The 17,982-nt window shown below is 46.6% G+C and overlaps 1 protein-coding gene across 1 annotated transcript in view; it reads right to left on the bottom strand.

Moving 5' to 3' along the window:
• LOC143973697 (C3a anaphylatoxin chemotactic receptor-like) overlaps nt 1-6,154 on the bottom strand; it is a 163,805-nt gene extending 157,651 nt beyond the window's left edge. The window contains exon 1 of the mRNA XM_077474545.1: nt 5,927-6,154. The gene's annotated coding sequence lies outside the window, so the exon portion shown is untranslated. The remainder of the gene's footprint in view (nt 1-5,926) is intronic.
• Nucleotides 6,155-17,982: the final 11,828 nt, after the last annotated feature.

The following is a 17,982-nucleotide window of genomic DNA, read 5'->3' as shown; positions in this document are numbered from 1 at the left end:
CTCTCTCTCTCACTTTCCTTTGTATCTCTCCCCTTCTCTCTCTCTCACTTTCCTTTGTATCTCTCCCCTTCTCTCTCTCTCACTTTCCTTTGCATCTCTCCCCTTCTATCTCTCTCTCTCTCACTTTCCTTTGTATCTCTCCCCTTCTCTCTCTCTCACTTTCCTTTGTATCTCTCTCCTTCTATCTCTCTCACTTTCCTTTGCATCTCTCCCCTTCTATCTCTCTCTCTCTCACTTTCCTTTGTATCTCTCCCCTTCTCTCTCTCTCACTTTCCTTTGTATCTCTCCCCTTCTCTCTCTCTCACTTTCCTTTGTATCTCTCCCCTTCTCTCTCTCTCACTTTCCTTTGCATCTCTCCCCTTCTATCTCTCTCTCTCTCACTTTCCTTTGTATCTCTCCCCTTCTCTCTCTCTCACTTTCCTTTGTATCTCTCTCCTTCTATCTCTCTCACTTTCCTTTGCATCTCTCCCCTTCTATCTCTCTCTCTCTCACTTTCCTTTGTATCTCTCCCCTTCTCTCTCTCTCACTTTCCTTTGTATCTCTCCCCTTCTCTCTCTCTCACTTTCCTTTGCATCTCTCCCCTTCTATCTCTCTCTCTCTCACTTTCCTTTGTATCTCTCCCCTTCTCTCTCTCTCACTTTCCTTTGTATCTCTCTCCTTCTATCTCTCTCACTTTCCTTTGCATCTCTCCCCTTCTATCTCTCTCTCTCTCACTTTCCTTTGTATCTCTCCCCTTCTCTCTCTCTCACTTTCCTTTGTATCTCTCCCCTTCTCTCTCTCTCACTTTCCTTTGCATCTCTCCCCTTCTATCTCTCTCTCACTTTCCTTTGCATCTCTCCCCTTCTATCTCTCTCTCACTTTCCTTTGTATCTCTCCCCTTCTCTCTCTCTCTCACTTTCCTTTGTATCTCTCCCTTTCTCTTTATTCATCTTTTTTCCTTTGTCTCACTCTCTCCTTTGCTCTCTTCATCTCTCAATCACTTTCCTTTGTGTCGCTCTCCATCTCTCTTACCTTAGTAACTCTCTCAATCTTCACGTCTCTCTCGCTTACATTTATATCTCTCTCCTTCTCCTCTCTCTCATCTCTCCTTCTCTCTGTCTTTCTATATATCTTAATTTCTCCCACTTACTGTTGTATTTCTCTCTTTCTTTGAATCTCTCTCTTACCTTTGTATGTCCCTATCTCTCTTTTTATCTCTATCTTCATCTCTCTCTCTCTCTCTCTTACCTTTGTATCTCTCTCTCTTTTTTTTTACCCCTTCTTTCTCTCTCTTACCTTGTATCTCTCTTTTCCTTTCTCCCCCTTCCCACCTTCTACTGCCCCTCTCTCCATCCCATAGTCTAACCCCCCCTCCCCTCTTACCCCCTTTGCACCCTGCCCCTCTTTCAATCCCACCCTCTTACCCCCTTTCTCCCCTCTTTCCCCATCTCACCTTTCTATATCACACTTTGTCTCCCTCTCTCCATCTTTCTCTCACCTACATTTGTATCTCTCTCCTCTCGCTCTCTATTTGTCTCTTTTTCTTTCCTTTGTATTTCTCTCCTTCTGTCTCCCTCTCTCTCCATTTCTCTCCCCTCTTACTGTTGTATCTCTCTCTCTCCTCATCTCTCTCTCTCTCTCTCTCTCTCACTTTCCTTTGTATCTCTCTCCTTCTCTCTCTCACTTTCCTTTGTATCTCTCTCCTTCTCTCTCTCACTTTCCTTTGTATCTCTCTCCTTCTCTCTCTCACTTTCCTTTGTATCTCTCTCTTCTTTTCATCTCTTTCTTACCTTTGTTGTCCCTAGCTCTCTTTTTATCTCTATTTTCATCGCTCTCTCTCTCTCTCTCACACCTTTCTATCTCTCTTTTTTTTACCTCTTCTTTCTCTCTCTTACCTTATATCGCTCTTTTCCTTTATCCCCTTCGCACCTTCTACTGCCCGTCTCTCCTTCCCATAGTCTAACACCCCCTCCCCTCTTACCCCCTTTTGCACCATGCCCCTCTTTCTATCCCACCCTCTTACCCCCTTTGTTCCTCTCCCAAAAAGTTCAACTTGGAACCCTTTTGTCTGGAGAATGAAATATAAACCAGAACTCTCAAGGATGATCTACGCACCTAAAGAATGAAGAGATTTAGGTGTATGAATCATTAGATGAAGAGCCAATGAGATCTGAAATTGTCCCCATATAGAGTACTTCTCTCTATAGTTAGATAGGAGCTCTGAGCAGAGAGTACAGAAGACATGGAGACCATTAGTAGAGGTGATGGCGTCCATCCATTGTGGAATGACGTCTTCACGGCTGGTCTTACCTCCACCTGTCCTCAGCAGGAGAGCTCGCCACCTCCTCAGAATATAGCTGTGAGTGAATTGTTGTTCTTCAGAATTATATTATATAATTGTTATGATATCACAACTTCCTTCCTGTGAGACCTGAACCTGAACCTGACCTCATTTTATTAGCAATTTCACAGAAACGAGACCATACTGTGTAAGACGATGGCTTCCAATGTGCTGTGAGTGGTGATTATCCGATCAGTTGCCTTTATTCTTTGCTTGTCCTGGTGAGAACAGAATGGAGAATCCCAGCTGTGTTATATTTTATTCTTCTGTCCCACCATCCCTGTGCTGAGTTCCAGAGTCTGTACACTCGCTGTGCCCATTATGAGGAGTTCCCACCATCCCTGTGCTGAGTTCCCGGGTCTGTACACCCGCTGTGCCCATTATGAGGGGTTCCCACCATCCCTGTGCTGAGTTCCAGAGTCTGTACACCCGCTGTGCCCATTATGAGGGGTTCCCACCATCCCTGTGCTGAGTTCCCGGGTCTGTACACCCGCTGTGCCCATTATGAGGGGTTCCCACCATCCCTGTGCTGAGTTCCCGGGTCTGTACACCCGCTGTGCCCATTATGAGGGGTTCCCACCATCCCTGTGCTGAGTTCCCGGGTCTGTACACACGCTGTGCCCATTATGAGGGGTTCCCACCATCCCTGTGCTGAGTTCCCGGGTCTGTACACACGCTGTGCCCATTATGAGGGGTTCCCACCATCCCTGTGCTGAGTTCCCGGGTCTGTACACACGCTGTGCCCATTATGAGGGGTTCCCACCATCCCTGTGCTGAGTTCCCAGGTCTGTACACACGCTGTGCCCATTATGAGGGGTTCCCACCGTCCCTGTGCTGAGTTCCGGGTATGTACACCCGCTGTGCCCATTATGAGGGGTTCCCACCATCCCTGTACTGAGTTCCTGGGTCTGTACACCCGCTGTGCCCATTATGAGGGGTTCCCACCATCCCTGTGCTGAGTTCCTGGGTCTGTACACCCGCTGTGCCCATTATGAGGGGTTCCCACCATCCCTGTACTGAGTTCCTGGGTCTGTACACCCACTGTGCCCATTATGAGGGGTTCCCACCATCCCTGTGCTGAGTTCCCGGGTCTGTACACCCGCTGTGCCCATTATGAGGGGTTCCCACCATCCCTGTACTGAGTTCCCGGGTCTGTACACCCGCTGTACCCATTATGAGGGGTTAATTTTGTTTATTGAAAATCTTACAAAGAACAACTTATATACAATAAAACCATAATAAATAAATAAAACATATTTACAAAATAATTGAATATAATTATACAAACCAGAAAGAACAAGAACAAAATAAACTGTTCAAACAAAATTGCGTACAACATAATCCCTATGGGAGCACCAGACTAAGGAACATCACCGTCACCATGCATGGAGCCTTTTATCAAAATTATATTGGATCTGAAAATCTAAGGGAGTGAAAGAAGAATACAAAGAAAAGCCGCACACCCCGAGATCAACAGGCAGCAGCTACAGAGCCCTGATATTCCTCCACGCCTTTATCCAGGCCTCCTGCCCCCACCTGTCTTTCTCAAGACCCCGAATTTTCCCAACCTCACCCAGAATGTTCTGCACCACCACTTCCACAGGGAGGATTTTACTCCGTAAGGATACCTGACACCGTGCACTTCACGTGAAATAACGGACTACTAAACTAACTAAAAAAAGTGTTTCCAAATCATAATCCCGACGAATCTGGAAAGCCCCATACACCCACTCTGCATAACTCATATGGGGGAGGAAGGGTATACTCAGAGCCCTCCCCACCCTCTTGTACACCTCTATAATTAAAAAGGGCACTGAAGTAGAAAGTGATCCATGGACTCCACCACTCCTCCACACTCCACTCTCGGGCAGCCCCGATCACTCATGGAAAGAAACTTCAACTTGCCCTTCACATATAAGGAAAAATATAAAATGCAGCACTATAAGAAGAAAAATAAATGTATGAAAATCCCAGGAGTCACCTCATGGGATGAGTGCTACATTAGTGACTACCAGCAGTATACAAGTGCACAGAAAATAAACAAATACTTCTAAAGGAAGTTCCTGGAACAATACCCCAGGGATAAGGAATGCACAGGTGTCTGCTGATTAATGTGAACCAGTAACATAGAAGTCTGCAACAAAGTGTATCAATATAAGCAGGGCTCAAGTCCTGTGGGAACGCATGGGAACGGAGTTCCTGTACTTTTTCCACAACAGGAACTCAGTTCCCATTAGCAGCCGCGTCCTGCAAGACTTTGAAGTATGCGAGCTGCGTGGCAGGTGCTACACCAGCAGCCGCCGACACAGCTCGCAATATTAAGTGCCGCACACCAGGGGTGGACTGACCATTCAGGCATTGCCAGTAGGGGGCCCCATGACAGCTTCCTCATCGATCTACCTTTCAATCACAGCTAGCTGATGGGTAGATCAGGTCCCTGCTGCTAAGAGATTGTATTTAGTCAGACCTCTCGTGATGCTCCTCCCCGCCGCCCCCTCCTGATTTTCTGTCTCCTCATCAATGAAAAGTGTAAACTCACCACATAAACACTCTATACACAAAATAAAATTTCCCAATAAAGATCAGAACATGATATTCACATTTGCATGGAAGCGCAATTTAATGAATGCTGATTTATGTACTAACAGTTAAAGCGGGAGTCCGCCGGGAGTTCCGCCGTTTTTTGTTTTTAAAAGCCAGAAGCTACAAATACTGCAGCTGCTGACTTTTAAAATAAGGACACTTACCCGCCCAGCGCGCGCGCGATGTCGGCACCCGAAGCCGATCTCTCGATCGTCTCTCGGGTGCTGCCGCCGCCATCTTGGGTATGGGAATCAGGAAGTGGAGCCTTTCGGGCTTCATTTCCCGGTTCCCTACTGCGCACGCGCGAGTCGCGCTGCGCAATAAGGATGGACCCCGCTGCCTCTGGGATCTGTGTGTTTCCCAGCAGGCAGCGGGGGGGACTTTCGGAAAGGGGCGTAAATCTACGCCCCTTTCCGCAGAGAGCTATCCCGGAAGTGGGTACAGATACCTGTACTGTACAGGTACCTGCACCCCCCTCCCCCCTAAAAAGGTGCCAATTGTGGCGCCGGAGGGGGGGAGGATTCCAGTGAGCGGAAGGTCCACTTTAGGGTGGACCTCCGTTTTAAGCTTCATATACACAATTCGATGAAAAATACAATTTTTGAAGCGTTCGTGCATATGAGCATATCATTGTTTTGTTTTTGTTTTTTTGGCGGGCGAGTGGATCTTGGGTGGGAGTTCCCACACTTTCTTCCCCAGGACTTGACCCCTGAATATAAGACAAATACTGCTGTGATGTGACCAAATAAGACAATCTTTGCACACAAACCAGCCAAAAAAAAATGATCCGTGAAGCTCAATATGTGACAAATACTGCTACAATATAGCCAAGTAAAAAAAAATAAAAAATATTTGTGAAAAGAAATCGAACAAGGACAGTCTGTGAAAAACGAATCACTGTGGCTGGAAGCTCCTCCCCCAGATGTTCTACGATCCTATTACAAGGAAAATTGGGGTGACGCTTCTTAAGAAGTGATGATAAATGAAACCACGTGGGTGCGACAACAGATTGAATACGCTTACCACAGATGGTGGACACGCACACACGCCGTATAGCGGTGGGTCGAACGAGCCTTTGAGTCATCCACTCCAGTGGATCTTAACTGGGATATGATGGTGTGATGGTGTACCTTGGCCACATCTACGAAACACAACCGGCACCTGAAATCCTGGCAGGTGAACGTGCCTGCATGCAAAAGGTGGAACGATCTGCGGTACTCCCAATAGCATCCAGTCAGAGTTATGAAATCAAAGAAAAATAGAAAAAAAAAAAAAAAGGGAAAAAGGGCCTCCACATCCACGTATTCTATCTGTTGTCGCACCCACGTGGTTTCATTTATCATCACTTCTGAAGAAGCGCCACTCCTATTTTCCTTGTAATAGGATCGTAGAACATCTGGGGGAGAAGCTTCCAGCTATAGTGATTCATTTTTCAAAGACTGTCCTTGTTTGATTTCTTTTCACAAAGACTTTTTTTTTTCCTTGGCTATATTGTAGCAGTATTTTTCACATATTGATCTTCACAGATCATTTCACAGGCCATACACCTATAGATTATCTGCAGATTTTCTATGGTTAGATGGAAAAAGTGCAACAGATTTCTCCATGTTCGCTAAACTGTGTGGATGGAGGAATCTCCCACATTTTCCATCTAACCATAGAAAATCTGCAGATAATCTATAGGTGTATGGCCAGCTTTATATTGATAAAACTTTGTTGCAGACTTCTATGTTACTGGTTCACATTAATCAGCAGACACCTGTGCATTCCTTATCCCTGGGGTATTGCTCCAGGAACATCCTTTAGACCCCTTTCACACCGGGGCGTTTTGCAGGCGCTATAGCGTTAGAAATAGCGCCTGCAAAACGCCCTAAAGAAGCTGCACCATTGTGTGTAGTGTGAAAGCCCCGAGGGCTTTCACAGTACAGCGGTGCGCTGGCAGGACGTCAGAAAAAAGTCCTGCCAGCAGCTTCTTTGGAGCGGTGAAGGAGCGGTGTGTTTACCGCTCCTCCACTGCTGCTGCCCAGTGAAATCAATGGGGCAGCGCTGTAATGCCGCCGGCAAAACGCCGCTATTGCGGCGTATTGCCGGCGGTTTTAACCCTTTTGTGGCCGCTAGCGGGGGGTAAAAGCGCCCCGCTAGCGGCCGAAATGCGCCGCAAATCCGGCGGTAAAACGCCGCTAAAAATAGCGGCATTTTACCGCCGACGCAAGGTGCGGTGTGGTGTGAAAGGGGTCTTAGAAGTATTTGTATATTTGCTGTGCACTTGTATACTGCTGGTAGTCACTAATGTAGCACTCATCCCATGAGGTGACTCCTGGGATTTTCATACATTTATTTTTCTTCTTATAGTGCTGCATTTTATATTTTTTCATTATATTTGAAGGGCAACTTGAAGTTTCTTTCCATGAGTGATCGGGGTTGCCCAAGAGTGGAGTGTGGAGGAGTGGTGGAGTCCATGGATCACTTTCTAGTTCCGTGCCCTTTTTAATTATAGAGGTGTACAAGAGGGTGGGGAGGGCTCTGAGTATACCCTTCCTCCCCCATATGAGTTATGCAGAGTGGGTGTGTGGGGCATTCCAGACTCGTCAGGATTATGATTTGGAAACACTTTTTTAAGTTAGTCTAGTAGTCCATTATTTCACGTGGAGTGCGCGGTGTCAGGTATCCTTATGCCGCGTACACACGACCAGACTTATGTCCGACAGTTCTGACGGAGTTCTGACAGAGTTCTGACGGACTTTACGAATGAGCGGACTTGGCCACACACAATCACACCAAAGTCCGACGGATTCGAAACGTGATGACGTACGACTGGACTAGAATAAGGAAGTTCATAGCCAGTAGCCAATAGCTGCCCTCGCGTCGGTTTTAGTCCGTCAGACTAGCACACACACGAGCGGATTTCTCAGTAGGAACTGGGTCCGGCAGAGTTCTGTCGGAGAAATTTGAAACATGTTCCATTTCTAAAGTCTGTCAGACTTTTGCGAATCAAAAGTCCGCTGCAGCCCCACACACGTTCGAATAGTCTGCCGGAATCATTCCGTCAGACTTTTGATGTTGAAAAGTCCGGTCGTGTGTACGGGGCATTAGAAGTATTTGTATATTTGCTGTGCACTTGTATGCTGCTGGAAGTCACTAATGTAGCACTCATCCCATGAGGTGACTCCTGGGATTTTCATACATTTATTTTTCTTCTAAAGCCCCGTACACACGAGAGGACTTATGTCCGACAGACTTCCGAAGGAGTTCCGTCGGAGTTCTGCTGGAATTCCGACGGAGTTCTGACAGACTTTTCGGCTGAGCGGACTTGGCCACACACGATCACACTAAACTCCGACGGATTCGAACGTGATGACGTACGACTCGGCTCGAATAAGGAAGTTCATAGCCAGTAGCCAATAGCTGCCCTAGCATCGGTTTTAGTCCGTCGGAGTAGCATACACACGAACAGAATTTTCGAAGGGGACCGGGTCCGGCGGAGTTCCTTCGGAAAAATTTGAAGCATGTTCCATATTCTAAAGTCCTTCGGACTTTGGCGAGTCAAAAGTCCGTTGCAGCCCACACACGATCGGATAGTCTGACGGACTCAGTCCTTCGGACTTTGGATGTTGAAAAGTCCGCTCGTGTGTACGTGGCATTATAGTGCTGCATTTTATATTTTTCATTATATTTGAAGGGCAACTTGAAGTTTCTTTCCATGAGTGATCGGGGCTGCCCGAGAGTGGAGTGTGGAGGAGTGGTGGAGTCCATGGATCACTTTCTAGTTCAGTGCCCTTTTTAATTATAGAGGTGTACAAGAGGGTGGGGAGGGCTCTGAGTATACCCTTCCTCCCCCATATGAGTTATGCAGAGTGGGTGTATGGGGCATTCCGGACTCGTCAGGATTATGATTTGGAAACACTTTTTTTAGTTAGTTTAGTAGTCCATTATTTCACGTGGAGTGCGCGGTGTCAGGTATCCTTTACGGGGTAAAATCCTCCCTGTGGAAGTGGTGGTGCAGAACATTCTGGGTGAGGTTGAGAAGATTCAGGGGGCTTGAGAAAGACAGGTGGGGGCAGGAGGTCTGGATAAAGGCGTGGAGGAATATCAGGGCTCTGTAGCTGCTGCCTGTTGATCTCGGGGTGTGCGGCTTTTCTTTGTATTCTTCTTTCACTCCCCTAGATTTTCAGATCAAATATATTTTTGATAAAAGGCTCCATGCATGGTGACGGTGATGTTCCTTAGTCTGGCTCTCCCGTAGGGATTATGTTGTGTGCAATTTAGTTTGCACCATTGCACCATTGCACCATGTTCTTGTTTTTTTTTGTTTTGTATAGTCATATTCAATTATTTAGTAAATATGTTTTATTTATTATGGTTTTATTGTATATACAGTTGTTGTTTGTAAGATTTTTCAATAAACAAAATGATGCTGTGCACTTGTATTCTGCTGGTAGTCACTAATTTAGCACTCATCCCATGAGGTGACTCCTGGGATTTTCGTACATTTATTTTTCTTCACAATCCACTATATTGTTCACTCAATCAAAAGTTTGGAAATGTAGTCACCCCCCTTGATTTGGTGAAGGGGGAGGGGTGTTCTAAGCGTAACTGTAACTGAAAACCTATCAGCATCTCATATCGCTGTGTCAGATATACTGGTTGGTGTCTCCATGTTCGTTTTCTTTGGCTCAGCAACATTTGTAGGTCAGACGTGTCTAACAAAGGAGATAAAAGGCGCACTATGACAAAAATAAATATAGAGATTAAAGCGTATAAAAAAATATATATTAGTATATTTCTCTAATACATGAATATGCATGGAGATCATAGACATGTGCAGCCTGAAATATTTTGTTTCGGAAATTTCGTTTTCGTACGAAAAATACATTTATTTAGTTACTCCCGAAATTAGTTTTTACTTATTTCGTTTCTTCATTAAAAAAATTGCATTTGTCCGAAAATCCAAATGAATTACGGTCGAATCTGTCACTGAAGGCCTATGGTGTCTGTCGGAATGTTTAACCAGTTGCTGACTGCCAGCCGTCAAGTGACGGCCAGGAGGCGCACCTATTGTGGCGGGAGGCCGTCATATGACGTCCCCCCATTTAAACAGGGAATGCGCGCGATTGTGCGCATGCATCCCTGTTCCTTTGGTGGGGGCGTGTCACGGAGACACCGCTCGCCACCGAGGGGAGGGTGAACAGCCATTGGGTATGGCTGTTTACCACGTGATTGGCCGTGATGAAGTCACAGGCGATCACAGATGGTTACACCCCTAATGTGCACGGCGCGTGCGCGCAATCGCGCTGCGCATGCACGTCGGTGGCGGCGTGTTCCCAGGAACACTGCTCGTCACCGACGCTGGTAAACAGCCATTGGCCGGCTGTTTACACACGTGATCGGCTGTGATAGTTTCACAGCCGATCACTAAATGTAAACAAACCGCGGTAACGAGATGTTACCGGGTTCTCCTCCTCACACACCTATCGTGTGTGAGGAGGAGATTGCGGTAACATCTCGTTACCGCTTACAGTGTACACACCAATCACACTGATTGTCCCCTCCCAATAAAGAGGACCTGTCACCACCCCTCATAGTACCTGTCACTCACAGTCCATCAGAGTACCTGTCACAGTCCATCTGAGTACCCGAGTACCTGTCACAGTCCATCAGAGTACCCGGGTACCTGTCACAGTCCATCAGAGTACCCGGGTACCTGTCACAGTCCATCAGAGTACCCGGGTACCTGTCACAGTCCATCAGAGTACCCGAGTACCTGTCACAGTCCATCAAAGTACCCGAGTACCTGTCACAGCTCATCAAAGTACCCGAGTACCTGTCCCAGTCCATCTGAGTACCTGAGTACCTGTCACCGTCCATCTGAGTACCCGAGTACCTGTCCCAGTTCATCTGAGTACCCGAGTACCTGTCCCAGTTCATCTGAGTACCTGAGAACCTATCACCGCCCTTCAGAGTACCCAAATACCAGTCACCAGGCCATCAGAGAACCTGTCACCAGGCCATCAGAGTACCAGAGTACCTATCTGCAGCCCATCAGAGTACCCGAGTACCTATTTGCAGCCCATGTCTCATAGAATATACGTTGGGGTGTTTGCTTTCCAAAATGGGGTCATTTTGTGGGTAATTTCACTGTCCTGGTGCTCCAGGGCCTTCAAAAGTGTGATGGGTAGGAATGAAATGAGATGTGTAATTTATGCTCCTAGAACGCTTGAAGGTACTACTTCAATGTTCGGCCTCTCTATGTGACCAGGCTGTGTAAAAGTCCTACACATGTGGTATCGCCATACTCGGGAGGAGTAGCACAATGTGTTTTGGGGTGTAATTTTTGCTATATACATGCTATGTGTTAGAAATATCTTATAAATTGCCGACTTTGTGTTAAAAAAAAAAATGCGGTTTCATTTTTTCCCACATTTTCCAAAAACTTCTGGAAAAAAATGAACCGTTCAAAAAACTCATTATGGCTCACAGATTATACGTTGGGGTGTTTGCTTTCCAAAATGGGGTAATTTTATGGGAAATTCCATTGTCCTGGTACTCCAGGGCCTTCAAAAGTGTAATAGGTGGTTGAGAAATGAGATGCGTCATTTTTGCTCGTAGAACGTCTGAAGGTACTACATCAATGTTGGTCCTCTGTATGTGGCCAGGCTGTGTAAAAGTCTCACACATGTGGTATCGCCGTACTCGGGAAGAGTAGCATAATGTATTTTGGGGTGTAATTTGTTGTATGCATATGCTCTGTGAGAGAAATAACCTGATAATATGACAATTTAGTAAAAAAAAAAAAAAAATAATAATAAAAAAAAATCTTCATTTTGCAAAGAATTGTGGGAAAAAATGACAACTTAAAAAAACTCACAATGCTACTTACTTAATACCTTGGAATGTCTACTTTCTAAAAGGGGTCATTTGGGGGGTATTTGTACTCTCCTGACTTGTTAGTGTCTCAAGAAATGAGGTACACCTGATGTACTGAAGGCCTGATCAGATGTGATCAATTTTCAGTGATTGGCACCATAGTTTGTAGACTCTATAACTTTCACAAAGACCAAATAATATTCACTACTGTGGGTTATTTTTACCAAAGATATGTAGCAGTATAAATTTTGGCCAAAATTTATGAATAGAAATTACTAATTAGCAAAATTTTATGACAGAAACAAAGAAAAGGGCATTTTTTTCACAAAATTTACGTTTTTTTTTATTTATAGCACAAATAATAAAAAACCCACTAGTGATTAAATACCACTAAAAGAAAGCTCTATTTGTGTGGAAAAAAGGACGCAAGTTTCAAATGGATACAGTGTTGCATGACTGAGTAATTGTCATTCAAAAGGGGGTGTAAGTGCACTGTATTGAGGTGGTTAAAGTGGTTGTAAACCCTTACAAACCACTTTGACCTACAGGTAAGCCTAGATTAAGGCTTACCTGTAGGTCCAAGAAATATCTCCTAAACCTACACGGTTTAGGAGATATTTACCTGAAGACAGCCACCGCTGTCTACGGCGCATGCGCCGTAGACAGCACCACGCAGGCGCACTGGGTAAGCCGCAGATCGCGGCGATATGTCGCGAGTGTCGGCTCCCGTGCGCATGCGCGGGGGTGACGTCATCGCTGCTCCGGCGAATCACAGTGCCGGAGCAGCAAGACCCACGGAGACCCACCAAGAAGATGGATGCTCGGAACTACAGGGGACAGCGGTGACTTCGCTGGCTTCTGTGTCAGGTAAGTGACACATAATGGACTACTATGCGATGCGATGCGATGCAATGCATAGTGGTCCATTATGCTTTACCTTTGCAGGGAATCAAAGAGGGTTTACTTCCTCTTTAAAGAAGATTTGACGGAGCAGAGAAACTCACTTTTGATGCTGCAATCATACATTCCTGGTCGGATATTTCGACTACAAGCTATAGTAGGATTCTAATGTTGTACATCTTCTATGGGGTTTTTTTTTTAAGGCTATTTGCATTGCACACAGGTCATTAGCATTAAGAAAAATAAATTAAAAAAATGCGTGGGGGTCCCCTGAAACTACATACCCGGCCCTTCGGGTCCGCTATGGATATTAAGGGGAACCCCGTGCCAAAAAAAAAATGGCGTGTGGGTACCCCTCAAAATCCATACCAGGCTCTTCAGGTCTGGCATATTTTTAAGGAGAACCCCGTGCCAAAAAAAAAAATGGCGTGGGAGTCCCACCTAAAAATCCATACCAGATCCTTATCCGAGCATGCGAACTGGCAGGCCACAGGAAAAGAGGGGGGATGAGAGAGCGCCCCCCCCGAACCGTACCAGGCCACGTGCCCTCAAGATTGGGAGGATGCTTTGGGGTAGCCCTTCAAAGCACCTTGTCCCCATGTTGATGAGGACAAGGGCCTCATCCCCACAACCCTGGCCGGTGGTTGTGGGGGTCTGCGGGCGGGGGGCTTATCGGAATCTGGAAGCCCCCTTTAACAAGGGGACCCCCAGATCCTGGCCCCCCCCTGTGTGAAATGGTAAGGGGGTACAAAAGTACCCCTACCATTTCACCAAAATAGTGACAAAAAAGTGTAAAAAATTAGAGGAGATGGTCTTTGACAATTCCTTTATTAAAGTCTTCTTTCATCTTCTTTCTTCTGGTCTTCTTCCTTCTTCCTTTCTTCACACGGGGGGGGCTTCCAGATTCCGATAAGCCCCCCACCCGCAGACCTCCACAACCACGGGCCAGGGTTGTGACGATGAGGCCCTTGTCCTCATCAACATGGGGACAAGGTGCTTTGAGGGGCTACCTCAAAGCACCCTCCCAATGTTGAGGGCATGTGGCCTGGTATGGTTCGGGGGGGGGTGCTCTCTCATCCCCCCCTCTTTTTCTGTGGCCTGCCAGGTTGCATGCTCGGGTAAGGGTCTGGTATGGATTTTGAGGGGGACCCCCCACGCCATATTTTTTTTGGCGCGGGGTTCCCCTTAAAATCCATGCCAGACCTGAAGGGCCTGGTATGGATTTTGAGGGGGACTCCCATGCCATTTTTATTTTTTTTTGGCATGGGGTTCCCCTTAATATCCACACCAGACCCCGAAGGGCCTGGTATGCTCTTGAAGGGGAACCCATGCCCATGCCCATTAAAGACGTGTTGTAAGTCGCGCTGTGATTCACACTCAAGTTGTGTCCAAGTTGCCTCCCAAAATCGTGCTGGAGGTCGTGTTGCCCCTGTGTGAATAAATGGACTGTTATGATACAAGTTTAAAAGACACAGATTGTTATTGTCAGAGTCATGTTGAATCTCCTATCTGTGTCAAACTGTGTCAAAACGAAAACGAAAATAAAGCATTTATTTATGTCGGATCTTTTGTTTTTCGGACTCTGTGCTTTCGTTATCGTTTGTCAAACCGATAACAAAAATACCTGAAATTCGGACGAAAATGCATTCGGAGGAAAGCGAATGCACATGTCTAGAGGTCACCAGAGCTTCACAGGTCACCACTGGAGTCCTCATCCCCTCCCCCATGATGACATCACAGAGCTGGTGGATGTTGGAGAGCTTCCCCTCCTCCACCTTCCGTTTTGAGGATGTCCCACAGATGATCAATAGGGTTTAGGTCTGGAGACATGCTTGGCCAGTCCATCACCTTTACCCTCAGCTTCTTTAGCAAGGCAGTGGTGGTCTTGGAGGTGTATTTGGGGTGGTTATCATGTTGGAATACTACCCTGCGGTCCAGTCTCTGAAGGGAGGGGGATCATGCTCTGCTTCAGTATGTCACAGTACATGTTGGCATTCATGGTCCCCTCAATGATCTGTAGCCCCCCAGTGCCGGCAGCACTCATGCAGCCCCAGACCATGACACCCCCACCACCATGCCTGACTGTAGACAAGACACACTTGTCTTTGTCCTCCTCACCTGGTTGCCCCCACACACGCTTGTCACCATCTGACACCAAATACGTTTATCTTGGTCTCATCAGACCACAGAACATGGTTCCAGTAATCCATCTCCTTAGTCTGCTTGTCTTCAGCAAACTGTTTGTGGTCTTTCTTGTGCATCATCTTTAGAAGAGGCTTCCTTCTGGGATGACAGCCATGAAGACCAATTTGATGCAGTGTGAGGCGTATGGTCTGAGCACTGATAGGCTGACCCCCCCCCTCCCCCCCACCCCTACAACCTCTGCAGCAATGCTGGCAGCACTCATACGTCTATTTCCCAAAGACAACCTCTGGATATAACGCTGAGCACGTGACCTCAACTTCTTTGGTGGACCATGGCGAGGCCTGTTCTGAGGGGAACCTGTCCTGTTATACCGCTGTATGGTCTTGGCCACCGTGCTGCAGCTCAGTTTCAGGGTCTTGGCAATCTTCTTATAGCCTAGGCCATCTTTATATAGAGCAACAATTCTTATCTTCAGATCCTCAGAGAGTTCTTTGCCATGAGGCGCCATGTTGTGCTTCCAGTGACCAGTATGAGAGAGTGAGAGCGATAACACCAAATTTAACACACCTGCTCCCCATTCACACCTGAGACCTTGTAACACTAACGAGTCACATGACACCGGGGGAGGGAAAATGGCTAATTGGGGCCCAATTTGGACATTTTCACTTAGGGCACTGATACTGACATATAATCACACAACATACATGATATACAATGTAATACTTACATGTAAACGTACGCAGGGGAACCGAGCAGCAAACAAGCAGCCTGGGGAGAAGCAGCCGCCGCCCGTTACACTGCCCGCGAGGAAGGGTAAGTGCAGGGCCCCATCTGACTCACCGACCAGGGGGGTTGCCATCTATGACCCCTGTGACCCGGTTGACTAACGAGGGGGTGCTGTCTGTGACCAGACCTACAGGGGGGAGGGGGTGTGGTGTGGGAGTGGATTGTTTGCCACCCCCCCCCAAAAAAAGAAACAGCAGCGGCCACTGGTTTCAAGGGTTATATAACCACTTAAGCCCCGAAACAATTTGCAGCCAAATGACCAGGCCCCTTTTTGCGATTCGGCACTGCGTCGCTTTAACTGACAATTGCGCAGTCGTGCGACGTGGCTCCCAAACAAAATTGGCGTCCTTTTTTTCCCACAAATAGAGCTTTTTTTTTGGTGGTATTTGATCACCTCTGCGATTTTTATTTTTTGTGCTATAAACAATATTTTTTGCTTTTTGTTATAATAAATATCCCCAAAAAAATATAAAAAAACGTTTTTTTTTCCCTCAGTTTAGGCCGATACGTATTCTTCTACATATTTTTTGGTAAAAAAAAAATTGAAAATAGCGATTATTGATTGATTTGCGCAAAAGTTATAGCGTTTACAAAATAGGAGATAGTTCTATAGCGTTTTTATTAATATTATTTTTTTTTACTGGTAATGCCGGCGATCAGCTATTTTTATTGTGACTGCGACATTGTGGCGGACACATCGGACATTTTTGACACATTTTTGGGACCATTGTCATTTATACAGCAATCAGTGCTATTTAAATGTACTGATTCCTGTGTAAATGACACTGGCAGTGAAGGAGTTAACCCCTAGGGGGCAGTGTAGGGGTTATATATGACGTTATGTGTTTTTTTTTTATTGTAGGGGGGCGTGGCCTGGCATGTGACGTCACGGATCATCCTTCCCTATGAAAGGGAAGAGACGATCGGTGACGGCCACACAGGGAAGCACGGGAGAGGTTTGTTTACACAGACCTCTCCTTGTTCTTCAGCTCTGTGACCCGATCGCGGCGATCGGGTCCACGGGTCCCGTGGCCACGGAACACAGGACCGTGGCCAGATCATTTATTGACCGTTCATTATAAGAAGATCAGACCTGTGCAGATCCTTCCTAATAAATGTGGACACCAGGCTGTTTGCTTCTGTCTTCTCTGATCCTCCCCTTCACCCACAGTCCCCAATCCATCTACTAATAGTTCAGAGCCTTGTGGGCTTTCTTCACATGCTCCGTTTGGTGTGTATTGCTAGAGAGGTTTTTTTTGGGGGGGGGGGTGGGGGTGCACGGGATCAGTACAGGGTCAATCGGCACTGTCCAGAAAGAGGATCAGGGGTCATGCAGCATCAAAGGTCAGTCAGAGGAGAATGAACTCCTCCTACAAGCTTTAACCAGGCACTCATAGAAGTCACAAGACTGAACATGGAAATGCAAATATTTTAGTAAATATAAACTGATAAGTACCTTTTCTCATGAACGGTATATGTGTACTGTGGGCAAGCAGATATAGTGACTGCACGTGAAGTAAAAATACATATGCGGACGGGGGGCGTGACCGGAAGGTGATGGCGGCGGTGTGTGAGGAGTGAGTGTGAGAGAGATGTGTGCTCTCACTGCACGCTGACAGGAGCTGGTATCAGCGGCACCCGTGACATCCCCGTTTGATCCCCGTTTGATCTCCCTAATGGAGAAGGCTCTGGCTTGGTGTGCTGGGGGGATCTGAGGTGCCCAGCAGTGGTTGCTGACGGCTGGGAGAGGCAGAGTGTGGCGGAGTGGCGGAGCGGTGGGGTCTCTCGAGCACCGGCGGTGTGTGGAGGAGTGTGAACGGAGGAGAGATTTCTCAGCTCAGCCCCTGGAGGTGAAACCCCGTGAGATCCGCTCGAGAGAGGAGCCACATCACTGAGACTGGGGATGAGGTACAGCCACTTCCAGGTAAAAGTCAGCTAAACCCAGCGAAGAAATTTAAAGGCATAGATATATTATTATGCAGTGACTGTGGAGAGACGTTTTATTTCATGCCAGATCCCCCCCATCATTGCCTCTTTTGAGCTGAATTAAAGGAGAAGTAAGAGGGGAGTTGTTGTGAACGCTGTATTATCCTTGGGGAAAGTGTTGCAGTAAAGAAAGAAAGAAATATATAAATACATATACTGGAAAAATAGCTCCTGCTGCTGCTGCTTGCCCTTTAAGAAATTAGCTCATTCATTCTTAATAGTTCTGGACTAACTGCGGAGTAGCTGAAGCTGACCTCTCCTTTTTTTTTTTTTTTTTTGCCTTGGCCTAGGGAAATTTACCCCCCTTCAAAAGAGATATTGTTTTTTTTTTTTTTTTTCTCTCGGGGACACTTGCGGATTTGAACGATGTCTGCAAGGTGGAGGGGGGAGGAGCATGC

The sequence above is a fragment of the Lithobates pipiens genome, unplaced genomic scaffold, assembly GCF_037356315.1.
Source record: "Lithobates pipiens isolate NorthernLeopardFrog02 unplaced genomic scaffold, aLitPip1_a1.2 Scaffold_92, whole genome shotgun sequence".
Classification (NCBI taxonomy): domain Eukaryota; kingdom Metazoa; phylum Chordata; class Amphibia; order Anura; family Ranidae; genus Lithobates; species Lithobates pipiens.
This window is presented reverse-complemented; position numbering and strand designations above follow the sequence as displayed.